Below are 16,895 nucleotides of genomic sequence, written 5' to 3' on the forward strand. Positions count from 1 at the left end.
CCCGAATCCCCCTATTTCTCTGTCCTCTGATGTGCGATCAATCAGAGGACAGAGAATTACACTTTGCTTTTTTTTTATTTTTTTGCGGTCGCCGGTAAACAGTTAATTACCGTCGATCGCAAAACAGGGGTCAGTAAAACCGACCCCAATCATGTTCTTTGGGGTCTCGGCTACCCCCGGCAGCCGAGACCCCAAAGATTCTCCCGGTGCCAGCCCGCGGGCGCACTGCGCCCGCCATTTTAAAGATGGCGGCGCCCATCGGGAGCCATGAGGAGCATCGGGGGAGACAGGTAAGTATTGGGGGGCTACCTGGGAACCCATTTCTCTGTCCTCTGATGTGCGATCACATCAGAAGACAGAGAAATTAAAAAGAAATCGCGTTTTTTTTTTTTTTTGCGATCGCCGGTAAACGGTTAATTACCGATGATCGCAAATGCGGGGTCAGTAAAAAAAAAACCCGAATCATGTTCTCTGGGGTCTCGGCTACACCCGGCAGCCGAGACCCCGGAGAAAATCCGACTCTGGGGGCGCTATTTACTTTTTCCACAGTGCGGTTAATTAACGGCGCTGTGGTTTAAGTACCCTTAGCGGCCGCCGTTAAAAGACATATCGGCGGTCGTTAAAGGGTTAAGGAACCATCATTGAATATACACAGCTGCTGTTATTTCAAATATCCACAAGGTGGCACTATATCTTACAAATACTAAATGTTTATGCTATCAGACAATCATTAACCTCTCAATTTTGACCATAATGACCAAGCCAAATTTTATAATTCTACCCACTGTCACTTTATGTGGTAATAACTCTGGAACGCTTTGATGGATCCTGGTGATTCTGAGATTGTTTTCTCATGACATATCGTTTGTGGTAAAATTTCTTCAATATGACTTGCGTTTATTTGTGGGAAAAAACCCTGAAATTTGGCAAATGGTTAAAAGTTGACCATCTAGGAGTGTAGTGAGTATTTGGAACCCATATGTGCCTCACAGAATTTTTTAACATTGAGACGTGGAACTATGACATTTTAGTGGTAAAATTTTTTGTATTTGCTGCAAATTTGTCAGGCCTGCAAGGGTTAATAGGTGAAACTAGACCCAACAAATAATTGCGCAATTTCTCCTAAACACGGTGATGGCCCCTATGTCATCAGAAATTACTGTTTGGCCACATGTCAGGGCTGAGAAGGAATAAGCGCTATTTGGAGCACAGATTTTGCTAGAATAGTGTAACAACTCTGCTGGCATCACGGCATGGCCTCTCATCTCTCACACTATCTTACCCACTGCTCCAGGTCATGTTGTGGTTTCTTTTTCTTGCCAGCTCCATATTCTGCGCCTCTGCTCTCTGCATGCTTCCTGGCTGTGTGCATAGGGGGGGGCAGCTCCTGAACTCTCTGGTTCTTATAGAAATCAGGTGCACCTGTCTAATCTGTTCCTGACCAATTACCAAGAGGCCTCCAGTATTTAGTGCAGCTCCACTCAGTGGACTGGGCCTGTGCAATGTGTTAACTCCATTTCTGTTTTGCTTCTGAGCTGCCAGGCCTTGCTCTGTGTCTTGCCTTCTCTGAAGGCTGTTCTCCTTGCTTTGCCTTGTATCTTGTTTGTCTGCCCTCCAGGAGGCTGAATATCCTGGTCCCTGTGTCTTTGTTTTTATACCTTGTCTTGTTCCATTACCTTGTCTGAACTTTGTCCTACCTCTGTCTCCTTGTCTGTGGTTTCTTTCCCTGCAATGCCTCTCTGCTCTCGGCTCTGCACTCTGCGACCTTGCTTTGCTTCTTACTCTGCACTCTGTGCCTTTGCTCTTGGCTCTGCACTCTGTGCCTTCACTCTGCTTTTAGCTCTGCACTCTGCCTTCACTCTGCTCTTGGCTCTGCCCTTTTTGGTTCTACCCTTGTCTCTCTGCGGCTTTGCCTCTGCTCTGCACTCCTGCGGTTCTGCTCCGTTCTACTCTGCTCCGCTCCTGCAGTAATCTCTTGCTGCAGCTCCTCTCCGCATTCCTTGTGGTTCCGCTCTGCTTAGCTTTTGTTGCTGCGCTATCTCTTGCTGCTCTACCTGTTCCTTCATACTTCATTCCTTCCTGCTTGTTTCCTTACCTGCACCTCCTGTGTGAACAGGTCCCAACCTGTTCTTTCATACTACATATCCCGTACCTGCACCTCCTTTGTGAACAGGTCCCTACCTGTTCCTTTATATACCACACCAACCTGCCCTGTGTCTCTGCCGTTCCTGCAAGCCCTGTGTCTCTGCCGTGCCTGCCAGCCCTGTGTCTCTGCCGTACCTGTGAGCCCTGTGTCTCTGCCATGTCTGCCAGCCCTGTGCCTCTGCCGTTGCTGCCAGTCCTGTGTCTCTGCCAGCTCTGTGCCAGCCTACTCGTTTGAGTTTTATCCGTGCTCATCAGCTAGTCCTGCCTGATGCCCGCACCAATCCTGGTGTTCCTGTTTCCCAAGTGGGATCAGCAGCCACAGCCCACCCTGGAGTAGCACCTGCCAGCTGCCTGCTGCACAAGCCTGACCTCACCATCAGAGGCTCCAGTGAAGACCAAGGCAGCTATCATAGTCACGCCCCTTCCAAGGGAGTCTGGTTCGTGGCACAGTGGGGCCACAAACCCCCTTGGCTCATGCCCATCAGTCAGGGCATGAGCGTGACAAATAGTTTGTGGGCGGGTGACATTTGCAGAGCCCCAAAGGTGCCAGAACAGCAGAAAAATCCTAAAAGTGAGCCCAGAGAGCCCCAATAAATTCATTTATGACTGCAGTGACTATTTTGTAACAGCCATGATTGGCAATTCTACAGAAAAAAAGCCTATCTGCCAGTCTGGTACCAATACATTGTGTCTCCATACAATATAGAGCTTCCATATATTGTAGTGCCCCCATACATTGTGCCCAGCTTGTGCTTCTGGCGATACGCACCTGTAAATTAAATGCCTTCACTCCATTACAATAATGCCAAACATGTGGCCACTTACTGTGGTTTAGGCACAGAGGAGCTCAGAAGAAGGGGGACATTTGGGAGTGCAGAATTCACTGGATTTTATTTGAGGGGCGGGAGCCGTGTGGCTTTTCCTGAGTCTTTTTTCTACCAGTAATTTGGGAACCCCCTGTAGTTCCAATGACAGATAATGGACCTGAGTGGGGGCTGGTTTGTGCCGGATAAAATTAGTTTTTTTGGTAACATTTTTGGATACATAATATTTTTTGATCAGTTCCAGTATAAGGCTATGTTCACACTTTGCAGATTCCACTGCGGATTTTTCCGCAGCAGAATTCCAAAATCCGCAGTGAAAACCGCAGCGCGTTTTCACTGCGGATTTATCGCGGTTTTTACTGCGTTTTCTTCTGCGGATTTACAACTGCAGTTTTCTATTGGAGCAGCTGAAAATCCGCAGAAAAGAAGTGACATGCTGCGGAATGTAATCCGCAGCGTTTCCGCGCGGATTTTTCTGCAGCATGTGCACAGCGTTTTTTGTTTCCCATAGGTTTACATTGAAATGTAAACTCATGGGAAACTGCTGCGGATCCGCAGCGGTCAAATCCGCTGCGGATCCGCAGCAAAATCCGCAAAGTGTGAATATAGCCTAAGGCTGTGATCACATTCTTCTGTTCTATGCTGAGCACATACGTAAAGGTTTCCGTGTAAACCCCACAATAATGCGATTCAAACGAAACCCCCGATGGAACCACCCACCATAATAAGGCAGATGGAGAAACTTCATACTCCGATTGAAGTCTGCTCTTGTGGTATCCATCTTTTTAGATGTGCACAGATTTGTAGTCTTCCACACTGGACGCCGAAAATGATGGGACACCGCTGGAATACAGACCAGTTCAATGTGACTCCATCTACCTCATAAGAGAGTGATTCCATCTGGGTTTTGTATGGATCACTGTTTTGGAGAATTTACACAGAAACCCTAACGTAACGCACAGCGGAAAGCGCTGGATAAATGTGAGCTAAGCCTTATTCCGATTTTTGGGAGGTAGAATGAACAAATAGACAGCAGTACAAGTGTAGTTCATATTTTTATTTTTGCACAATTCACAGTGCGGTATAAGTGATGAGACGATTTACTGTTCCGTTCGGTGCGATTACAGTGATACCAGATCGTTTTTTGGTTCAGGTTTTGCATCTTTAGAAAAGGTAGCTTTTTTGTCGCCTTATTGTGAATTTTTAGAGAACAGAGCTGTGTGAGGGCTTATTTTTTGCAAGATGAGTGGCAGATTTTTTTATACCATTTTGGGGTACACAATACTTTATCGCTTCTTATTCAGACACCTGTTTTAAATTTTTTTTGCCTCGTTCACCAAGTGGTATAAGTGATAAGAACGATTTGTTTGTCGGATCTGTATGATTACAGCAATACCAGATTTATTTTTTTTCATATACTTTTCTATTCTATAAACTAAAAACAATATTTTAACAAAATGAATTTGTTTTTGCATCATCCTATTCTGAGAGCTGTAACTTTTTTTTTTTTTTGCAGAATTTGCCACATTAGGGCTTGTTTTTTATGGGACAATTTGGCATTTTCATTTGTACCATATTTATTTTACATATGACTTTTTCATCACTTTCCATTCACTTTTTTTGTAAGTCAGTATAATGAAAAAGCAACATTTTTGGCATTTTCTTTTATTAAGATCTGCATCCATTAGACATTGTCACCTTCCATAATTAATGTTTTAATATAATTGAGATAGATGCATATATACTTTCTTATTAAATGGACAACATATCTGTTTAATTATTTTCCTTGAGATATTCACCTCACCTATAATAATACAGCTTCACTTCACTGCACACTCCCTTAATTCATTTACTTACAGTTTTTATATTCTGATATATGACTATTTGTCTCTACAATATATCACACTGATGTTAGCCTTTGTTATGGTGGTCCCAGCTCTATGCAGGTCATTCACTAGGTCCCCCTCGTGTGGTTCTGTGATTTTTGAAGAACAAGAGAAAAAGAACCACTCCAAACAATACTGTACACCACTACTGAATATATATATGTATAAAAAGGTAAACTTTTATTGATGCAGCAATATTAAAAATATCTAAAACATCCCCACCAAAACCCAAGAGATCCTGCCAGATATAACAGAGGTCGAAAATTACATGGCAAAGATAAGTAGATAATGAAACAAAATATAATGCAAGATAGCAATATATCACATGACCATTTGTATAATAACCTAAATAGCTAATACATTCCCCAAGAATAAGGCAAAACGTATATAATTGAGTGAGTGGATGCCCATCGAGTACAAAAAGAGCATGCCACAACAGCCTATGCCTAAGAATACGCTGCAGTACCCGTATGCCAGAAAAGGTGCGTGGAAGCACATAAGAGGACAGAAGTAGTGGCACAAAATAGTATGATGCCCCAGTAAATAAAGAGAAGTGACCTCACAGCAGCGGTAACAACCGCAATCCTGTTACCAGGAATCTGCCAAGGGACATAGTGCCATAAGTTCTGAGCACAAGCGTAACTTCAGTCTGGCACAGATGGAGATCTGAGTTCGACCAAGTATGGGACCCAAAACCAGAACAAGCAGCCACCGGGGAAGAGAGAAGCGGCAAGGATCAGCGTGGGGACGAACCCTACGCGTGTCGCCGTTACAAGGACGGCTTCATCAGTGGAAGGTAATGAAGGAGCAATCAACATTGGTTTAAATACCTTGCGGTATAATCAGATCCGCACGTGGAGCGTGTGAGAAGCCAGAACCGGAAGTGACGTATGGAGGGCAAAAGAGAACAGGCAGGCGTCCCTGCCAGTAGTACATAATGCGCACGCGCCGAAAATGTTCAGGGCGGCACATGATGAACAAGTATAAGGCAGCGCTGTGTATGCAGAAGCAAAAAAAAGCTAAATAAGAAAGCCTGGGGTAACAGGGACATAAAGAAAAAATAAATACGTAGGAAGTTGAGGACGGACAACAGAATACATATACAGAAAGGACATATAACATATATGTGAAGAGACTCACGTAACGTAAAAAAAAAAAAGCATATATGGCAAAAAATATATGATTACGTATTACAGTTATGTATATAATATGTAGCAAAAATAATTATAATCATTTTTGTGCTGTTAATTTGTTTATAAATGTCATTACTGTAATCGCGTAAAGATTATATAGTAATGACATTATGAATGCCATTACTTTAATAACATAAAAACGAACCTGTAGAGAAAAATTAATTAAATATATAAGCAAATCTTTTTAGTATCACACACTAAATTTATTAAGGGAAATGTACAGCGAATCTCCAACAGAACAAATATGAAGTTATATACTGCATCACTGAGAGAAGAAGGCCAGATGGTGCAGAACCAGCGTCGGATGAAGGCTTAGAAGAAACGGCAGTGACTAGTGTTGAGCATTCCGATACCGCAAGTATCGGGTATCGGCCGATACTTGCGGTATCGGAATTCCGATACTGAGATCCGATACTTTTGTAGTATCGGGTATCGGTATCGGATCCATAGTGAGGTGTAAAATAAAGAATTAAAATAAAAAATATTGATATATTCACCTCTCCGGCGGCCCCTGGACATCATCGCGGGTAACCGGCAGGCTTCTTTGTTTAAAATGAGCGCGTAGGACCTGAGGAATGACGTCGCGGCTTCTGATTGGTCGCGTGCCGCCCATGTGACCGCGACACGACCAATCAGAAGCCGCGACGTCATTCCTCAGGTCCTAAATTCCTAGAATGAGCGCGTTTAGGACCTGTGGAATGACGTCGCGGCTTCTGATTGGTCGCGTGCCGCCCATGTGACCGCGACGCGACCAATCAGAAGCCGCGACGTCATTTCTCAGGTCCTAAATTCCTAGAATGAACGTGTTTAGGACCTGTGGAATGACGTCGCGGCTTCTGATTGGTCGCGTGCCGCCCATGTGACCGCGACGCGACCAATCAGAAGCCGCGACGTCATTCTCAGGTACTAAACTCCTCATTCTAGGAATTTAGGACCTGAGGAATGACATCGCGGCTTCTGATTGGTGGCGTCGCGGTCACATGGGCGGCACGTGACCAATCAGAAGCCGCGACGTCATTCCTCAGGTCCTAAACGTGCTCATTTTAAACAAAGAAGCCTGCCGGTTACCAGCGTGATGTCCAGGGGCCGCCGGAGAGGTGAATATATCTATATTTTTTATTTCAATTCTTTATTTTACACATTAATATGGATCCCAGGGCCTGAAGGAGAGTTTCCTCTCCTTCAGACCCTGGGAACCATCAGAATACCTTCCAATACTTGGTGTCCCATTGACTTGTCTTGGTATCGGATATCGGTATCGGCGATATCCGATACTTTTCGGGTATCGGCCGATACTATCCGATACCGATACTTTCAAGTATCGGACGGTATCGCTCAAAACTAGCAGTGACCCATGTGATCACGATCCCAAGGTGAGTACATAAGAAACCCCAAGAGGCATTTTTGTGGTACAGATAATGGCCAGTCAATCAGATGGCCGCAGGAATGGAACCTAGAAAGGAGGCACAAATACAAGCAAAGTATGCAAGGCCCCAAAATACAGAGCAAGTCGGAAGAAATCTGGCAATCAAAAATGCCCTGTAGAGGCACACGGGTACCCCAGAGAAAAAAAGCTGGATTAGCTACTGATCCTAATGAACCCCATGGCATACAGGTACAACAAGCAGAATATATTGCTAATTAGAGTCTGTTGAGGGAAGAAAGAACAGACATCCAAAAGCTATGGCCTAACGAACCTGTTAAGGGACCACCACATCTGAGAGGCATATGTGCCTGAAATGATTAAAGGCATATACATACAATGCCTATTTGCAAAAAAATAGAGTCCCAATCAGCGTATATATGACTTGTATTCAGCTTCCCCGTAGTTACACAACACATGAAGATCCAAAGGTCACAATTAATATCACGCAAAAAAAGATGCTCCCATTATTCTCCATTTCTTAGGCGTCATCACTCTGATAGAGAGCCATATTCAGAGGTCATCATTTCTGAAAGGTGTTCATGCTTTTATTCATTCCGTGAAAGTCTCCACCGCAGACACGGCCAGAGGTAGACCAAGAAGGAACACATGGAGAATGTTGTCAAATGGTGATTCAACCAAGAAAACCTGTGAAAAGGAGATCTTCATTTATACCACATGGAGCCGTAGAGTGCAACAAGAAAATCCATCGGGCTTCCGTTTGTAAAAGCTTATTCTCCAAAGATCCGCCTCTACACGAGCCCTTAACCTGTTCAAGACCCACAATCCTAGTGTCTGAACAACTGCCCGCATGTTGTGAAAGATAGTGGGATACCACTGTGGTGAGATCTTTCCCTCTCCGAGAGTCAGCCAACACAATGTCAATGGTAGAAAAATGTTTTTGAATGCGTCAGCGTAACTCCTGGGACGTCTGTCCCACGTATACAAGTGGACAAGGAAAGATAATAGCGTAGACTACATTTGTGGATTTGCAGTTAATGTAAGTCTTCAGACAATGTTCAGTCTGGTCAGTAGGATTGCAAAATTTATCCCTGACTGGATGCATGTATTGACACACGTTGCAATCACCGCAGGGAAAGGAACCTTTTAATGTAATGCCCCGATTAAATCGTGTGGTAGGTCTGGTGTAGTGGCTTCTAGTGAGGATGTCCCTCAAATTGGGTGCTCTCCTAGCAGTCATAAGTGGTCGCTCACTCACAATCCATGATGTTACAGCATCTGTTGTAAGTATTCCCCAGTGCTTTTGTAAGACGTGTCTTACCTGGGACCAGTGGGTGTTGTAACCGTGATGAACCGGACAGATTTATCAGGAGGTTTTTTTGTAGATTCCAAAAGGGAAGCCTGGCCCGCTGGTATGCTTGTGAGATACACTTATTCGGATAAGCCCTCCTCTTGAACCTTGAGGTCAGATCCTGAGCTTCTTTGCGGAAGTCTCCGTCAAACGTACAATTTCTCCTGGTCCGTAGAAATTGGCTAACAGAAACACCCCTCTTGGTGTGCGGTGGATGGAAACTGCGGTACTCCAACACTAAAACCTACAAGAGAAAAAAGTAAACGAAAACCCTGATGTAACTAAGTAAAAAAAGCAAAAGTGCATTTAAATAACACAGAGTTTTTAGTAATCCTGTTTTTTGATCAAAAAATAGCACAAAAGCCATCCCACCTTGTCACGGTAACTCTGATCGGGACAGTCCTACACTGTATAATATTAAAACCTTACCATGTGTCAATGTTGACCTCAGTGTGAATAAGGGCAGACGAAAGGACTGGGCCCAACCAGTGAAACACTAGACTGGGGAAGCCTTATATAGTCTTTAGCTCAGAAAAAGGGAGGCCACACCCCGGGTTGCACAGAATGCAACAATACAGAGAAAAAAAAAAAAAACACAAAATTGAGCTTAACTTAAGTTGGTACACATGCAGAGGTTAAATGCATGTTCACATTGGCCACAAAACATTAAAACCTACAAGAGAAAAAAGTAAACGAAAACCCTGATGTAACTAAGTAAAAAAGCAAAAGTGCATTTAAATAACAGAGTTTTTAGTAATACTGTTTTTTTTATAAAAAAATAGCACAAAAGCCATCCCACCTCGTCACAATTTCTCCTGGTCCGTAGAAATTGGCTAACAGGAACGCCTCTCTTCGTGTGCGGTGGATGGAAACTGCGGTACTCCAACACGTTGTTAGTTGCAGTAGGCTTGCGATATAAACAATTGGATAGCACACCATCCTGGCACACAATGTTGAGATCCAGGAAGCCCACTGAAGAGGAAGAACATGAAGAGGTCAGAAAAATGTTGAATGCGTTATCATTGAGAGAGTTAATAAAAGTCCCAGCTTCATCCTGGGATCCCGACCAAATGAAAAAGACATCATCGATGTACCTGAGCCAACATCGTACCTTGGATTTGTACCACACAGAGTTGTAAACGATGGTTGATTCCCACCACCCTAAAAAAAGGTTCACCAGAGCCGGGGCACAACGGGCCCCTATGGCGAAGCTAGAGACTTGGAGGAAAAAAGTCCTTTGTATTTATTTTTTCTTTATGTAACATACATAGTAACATAGTAACATAGTTAGTAAGGCCGAAAAAAGACATTTGTCCATCCAGTTCAGCCTATATTCCATCATAATAAATACCCAGATCTACGTCCTTCTACAGAACCTAATAATTGTATGATACAATATTGTTCTGCTCCAGGAAGACATCCAGGCCTCTCTTGAACCCCTCGACTGAGTTCGCCATCACCACCTCCTCAGGCAAGCAATTCCAGATTCTCACTGCCCTAACAGTAAAGAATCCTCTTCTATGTTGGTGGAAAAACCTTCTCTCCTCCAGACGCAAAGAATGCCCCCTTGTGCCCGTCACCTTCCTTGGTATAAACAGATCCTCAGCGAGATATTTGTATTGTCCCCTTATATACTTATACATGGTTATTAGATCGCCCCTCAGTCGTCTTTTTTCTAGACTAAATAATCCTAATTTCGCTAATCTATCTGGGTATTGTAGTTCTCCCATCCCCTTTATTAATTTTGTTGCCCTCCTTTGTACTCTCTCTAGTTCCATTATATCCTTCCTGAGCACCGGTGCCCAAAACTGGACACAGTACTCCATGTGCGGTCTAACTAGGGATTTGTACAGAGGCAGTATAATGCTCTCATCATGTGTATCCAGACCTCTTTTAATGCACCCCATGATCCTGTTTGCCTTGGCAGCTGCTGCCTGGCACTGGCTGCTCCAGGTAAGTTTATCATTAACTAGGATCCCCAAGTCCTTCTCCCTGTCAGATTTAACCAGTGGTTTCCCGTTCAGTGTGTAATGGTGATATTGACTCCCTCTTCCCATGTGTATAACCTTACATTTATCATTGTTAAACCTCATCTGCCACCTTTCAGCCCAAGTTTCCAACTTATCCAGATCCATCTGTAGCAGAATACTATCTTCTCTTGTATTAACTGCTTTACATAGTTTTGTATCATCTGCAAATATCGATATTTTACTGTGTAAACCTTCTACCAGATCATTAATGAATATGTTGAAGAGAACAGGTCCCAATACTGACCCCTGCGGTACCCCACTGGTCACAGCGACCCAGTTAGAGACTATACCATTTATAACCACCCTCTGCTTTCTATCACTAAGCCAGTTACTAACCCATTTACACACATTTTCCCCCAGACCAAGCATTCTCATTTTGTGTACCAACCTCTTGTGCGGCACGGTATCAAACGCTTTGGAAAAATCGAGATATACCACGTCCAATGACTCACCGTGGTCCAGCCTATAGCTTACCTCTTCATAAAAACTGATTAGATTGGTTTGACAGGAGCGATTTCTCATAAACCCATGCTGATATGGAGTTAAACAGTTATTCTCATTGAGATAATCCAGAATAACATCCCTCAGAAACCCTTCAAATATTTTACCAACAATAGAGGTTAGACTTACTGGCCTATAATTTCCAGGTTCACTTTTAGAGCCCTTTTTGAATATTGGCACCACATTTGCTATGCGCCAGTCCTGCGGAACAGACCCTGTCGCTATAGAGTCACTAAAAATAAGAAATAATGGTTTATCTATTACATTACTTAGTTCTCTTAGTACTCGTGGGTGTATGCCATCCGGACCCGGAGATTTATCTATTTTAATCTTATTTAGCCGGTTTCGCACCTCTTCTTGGGTTAGATTGGTGACCCTTAATATAGGGTTTTCATTGTTTCTTGGGATTTCACCTAGCATTTCATTTTCCACCGTGAATACCGTGGAGAAGAAGGTGTTTAATATGTTAGCTTTTTCCTCGTCATCTACAACCATTCTTTCCTCACTATTTTTTAAGGGGCCTACATTTTCAGTTTTTATTCTTTTACTATTGATATAGTTGAAGAACAGTTTGGGATTAGTTTTACTCTCCTTAGCAATGTGCTTCTCTGTTTCCTTTTTGGCAGCTTTAATTAGTTTTTTAGATAAAGTATTTTTCTCCCTATAGTTTTTTAGAGCTTCAATGGTGCCATCCTGCTTTAGTAGTGCAAATGCTTTCTTTTTACTGTTAATTGCCTGTCTTACTTCTTTGTTTAGCCACATTGGGTTTTTCCTATTTCTAGTCCTTTTATTCCCACAAGGTATAAACCGCTTACACTGCCTATTTAGGATGTTCTTAAACATTTCCCATTTATTATCTGTATTCTCATTTCTGAGGATATTGTCCCAGTCTACCAGATTAAGGGCATCTCTAAGCTGTTCAAACTTTGCCTTCCTAAAGTTCAATGTTTTTGTGACTCCCTGACAAGTCCCCCTAGTGAAAGACAGGTGAAACTGCACAATATTGTGGTCGCTATTTCCTAAATGCCCAACCACCTGCAGATTTGTTATTCTGTCAGGTCTATTAGATCCCTGTTTCTTATTTGGCTTTCTTATTTGGCTTTTTTTTTGCTTCTGCATACACAGCGCTGCCTTATACTTTTTCATCTTGCGCCGCGCTGAACATTTTCGGCGCGTGCACATTATTTACTACTGGCAGGGACGCCTGCCTGTTCTCTTTTGCCCTAAATACGTCACTTCCTTTTCTGGCTTCTCACACGCTCCACGCACGGATCTGATTATACCGCAAGGTATTTAAACCAATGTTGATTGCTCCTTCATTACCTTCCCCTGATGAAGCCGTCCTTGTAACGGCGACACGCGTAGGGTTCGTCCCCACGCTGATCCTTGCCGCTTCTCTCTTCCCCAGTGGCCGGACTGAAGTTATGCTTGTGCTTATGGCACTATGTCCCTCTGCAGATTACTGGTAACAGGATTGCGGTTGTTACCGCTGCTGTGAGGTCACTTCTCTTTATTTACTGGGTCATCATACTATTTTGTGCCACTAATTCCTCTTATGTGCTTCCACACACCTTTTCTGGCATACAGGTACTGCAGCGTATTCTTAGGCATAGGCTGTTGTGGCATGCTCTTTTTGTACTAGATGGGCATCCACTCACTCAATTATATACGTTTTGCCTTATTCTTGGGGAATGTATTAGCTATTTAGGTTATTATACAGATGGTCATGTGATATATTGGTATCTTGCATTATATTTTGTTTCATTATATATTATATACTTATCTTTGCCATGTAATTTTCGACCTCTGTTATATCTGGCAGGATCTCTTGGGTTTTGGTGGGGATGTTTTAGATGTTTTTAATATTGCTGCATCAATAAAAGTTTACCTTTTTATACATATACAGTGGGGCAAAAAAGTATTTAGTCAGTCAGCAATAGTGCAAGTTCCACCACTTAAAAAGATGAGAGGCGTCTGTAATTTACATCATAGGTTGACCTCAACTATGGGAGACAAACTGAGAAAAAAAAATCCAGAAAATCACATAGTCTGTTTTTTTAACATTTTATTTGCATATTATGGTGGAAAATAAGTATTTGGTCAGAAACAAAATTTCATCTCAATACTTTGTAATATATCCTTTGTTGGCAATGACAGAGGTCAAACGTTTTCTGTAAGTCTTCACAAGGTTGCCACACACTGTTGTTGGTATGTTGGCCCATTCCTCCATGCAGATCTCCTCTAGAGCAGTGATGTTTTTGGCTTTTCGCTTGGCAACACGGACTTTCAACTCCCTCCAAAGGTTTTCTATAGGGTTGAGATCTGGAGACTGGCTAGGCCACTCCAGGACCTTGAAATGCTTCTTACGAAGCCACTCCTTCGTTGCCCTGGCGGTGTGCTTTGGATCATTGTCATGTTGAAAGACCCAGCCACGTTTCATCTTCAATGCCCTTGCTGATGGAAGGAGGTTTGCACTCAAAATCTCACGATACATGGCCCCATTTATTCTTTCATGTACCCGGATCAGTCGTCCTGGCCCCTTTGCAGAGAAACAGCCCCAAAGCATGATGTTTCCACCACCATGCTTTACAGTAGGTATGGTGTTTGATGGATGCAACTCAGTATTCTTTTTCCTCCAAACACGACAAGTTGTGTTTCTACCAAACAGTTCCAGTTTGGTTTCATCAGACCATAGGACATTCTCCCAAAACTCCTCTGGATCATCCAAATGCTTTCTAGAAAACTTCAGACGGGCCCGGACATGTACTGGCTTAAGCAGTGGGACACGTCTGGCACTGCAGGATCTGAGTCCATGGTGGCGTAGTGTGTTACTTATGGTAGGCCTTGTTACATTGGTCTCAGCTCTCTGCAGTTCATTCACTAGGTCCCCCCGCGTGGTTCTGGGATTTTTGCTCACCGTTCTTGTGATCATTCTGACCCCACAGGGTGGGATTTTGCGTGGAGCCCCAGATGGAGGGAGATTATCAGTGGTCTTGTATGTCTTCCATTTTCTAATTATTGCTCCCACTGTTGATTTCTTCACTCCAAGCTGGTTGGCTATTGCAGATTCAGTCTTCCCAGCCTGGTGCAGGGCTACAATGTTGTTTCTGGTGTCCTTTGACAGCTCTTTGGTCTTCACCATAGTGGAGTTTGGAGTCAGACTGTTTGAGGGTGTGCACAGGTGTCTTTTTATACTGATAACAAGTTTAAACAGGTGCCATTACTACAGGCAATGAGTGGAGGAAAGAGGAGACTCTTAAAGAAGAAGTTACAGGTCTGTGAGAGCCAGAAATCTTGATTGTTTGTTTCTGACCAAATACTTATTTTCCACCATAATATGCAAATAAAATGATAAAAAAACAGACAATGTGATTTTCTGGATTTTTTTTCCTCAGTTTGTCTCCCATAGTTGAGGTCTACCTATGATGTAAATTACAGACGCCTCTCATCTTTTTAAGTGGTGGAACTTGCACTATTGCTGACTGACTAAATACTTTTTTGCCCCACTGTATATATATTCAGTAGTGGTGTGCAGTATTGTTTGGAGTGGTTCTTTTTCTCTTCTTCTTCATGTTACATTGCCACTTCTCTGCACACCTCGTGCCAGTGTCTGCTTCATTGCTCTGTGATTTTTGCTCACCGTTCTTGTGATCATTTTGACCCCAAGGGGTGAGATCTTGTGTGGAGCCCCAGATCGAGGGAGATTATCAGTGGTCTTTTATGTCTTCCATTTTCTTATTATGGCTTCCACAGTTGATTTCATCATGCAAAGCTGCTTTCCTATTGCAGATTCAATCTTCCCAGCCTGGTGCAGGGCTACAATTTTGTTCCTGGTGTCCTTCGACAGCTCTTTAGTCTTCACCATAGTGAAGTTTGGAGTGTGACTGTTTGAGGTTGTGGACAGGTGTCTTTTATACTGATAAGTTGAAACAGGTGCCATTACTACAGGTAATGAGTGGAGGACAGAGAAGCCTCTTAAAGTAGAAGTCACAGGCCTGTGAGAGCCAGAAATCTTGCATGTTTTTAGGTGACCAAATACTTATTTTCCACCATAACTTGGAAAATAAATCTTGCCAAATCAGACAAGGTGATTTTCTGGATTTGTTTTCTCATTTTGACTCTCATAGTTGTGGTCTACGTATGATGTCAATTGCAGGCCTCTCTCATATTTTTACAATTCAGTAGAGTAACAAAGATTGTATCTAATCCAACCATTCGAGAAACCAGACTTAATGAGATGCAAAGAAAATTCTCAAACAGGAGTTATCCAACTAAACTTCTTAACAATTTACGCACACCTTCCTTTAGGTCACCCAAAGAATCTAACACCAACATGAGGGTACCCCTCGTCCACACTTTCCATCCTTTTATGTATCGTATATATAAAAGCATTAGAAAACACTGGCACTTACTGAAGGCCAGCTATCCTAGAGTCCATGAATTTCAGGTCCCTTTTTACCCTGCTTTAGACCTACTAACTTGCGTGACAAACTAGTACGTGCAGATTTTGGTCCCACCAAGAAACTGCCACTTTCCTGGACACGCCTAAAAAAGGTACGTTTCCGTGCATTCATTGCCCACAATGTGGAAATGTACAAAAAGGTGATAGATTTTTCCACCCACATACGGGTAAGGGTATCAAAATTGGAGGTTTCTGTACATGTGATTCATCCTTTGTCGTGTATGCTATAAAATGCCCCTGTGGTCTAGTATATGTTGGAGAAACTGCCCAACTTATACATGACTGGGTTTCACAGCACAAGTCTAGTATACGCTGTGGAAAGACCCATCTCCCTCTACCATATCACTTTACCCAGAAAAAAACATAATATTTCTCAATTACGTTTCCAGGTGTTGGAACAAATTCCTTGTCCTAGAAGAGGTGGCAATAGGGTAGAAACACTCAAGCGTTGTGGGGCTATCTGGATCAACAAGCTTGACACCTTAGAGCCACGAGGATTAAATAGGGATTATGAGTTATCCAGCTTTATTTGATATGTCATTAATCTATCGCTTGCCTCTATTTTTTTTCAGACACGTGTAAACTGAAATATAATCTAGTGTCAAATGAACAGGTATATACAGTACACTATTTTTCTTATACTAATCATTTTTAATTTTTTTTATTTATTTTTTGTAATTCTACTTCTATTTTTCTATATGATATTTTTTCTTTTGAATCTACTCTAAGAGCGTTATTAATTTTCTCATAATTATATTTTTTATTTTTTTTCAGATTTTTTCATAATTTCGACTTATTATTATTATTACTAATATTATTTTTTATTCTTATTTTTACATTTATTTTTACATTTATTTTTATTATTTATTTTTGTTGATTATTTTCTTCAGTCCATTACTTACACGTATAATTAATTTATTTCTCTCCTCTAGGTAAGTCTGGAGCTCTATCCATCTCTGCTTGTTATATCCTTCTATTATATCCTTTTTATTGTTTAAATACTACTGCTATCCCTCTTCCACATCAAGATTACAACTATACATCAGAACAGCGTTGCACACATATCGTTTATTTTGTATACATCTCTAGGGGAGGTATTTCATCCTCGGACCATTGGTG

Source organism: Ranitomeya imitator, chromosome 2 (genome assembly GCF_032444005.1).
Source record: "Ranitomeya imitator isolate aRanImi1 chromosome 2, aRanImi1.pri, whole genome shotgun sequence".
NCBI lineage: Eukaryota > Metazoa > Chordata > Amphibia > Anura > Dendrobatidae > Ranitomeya > Ranitomeya imitator.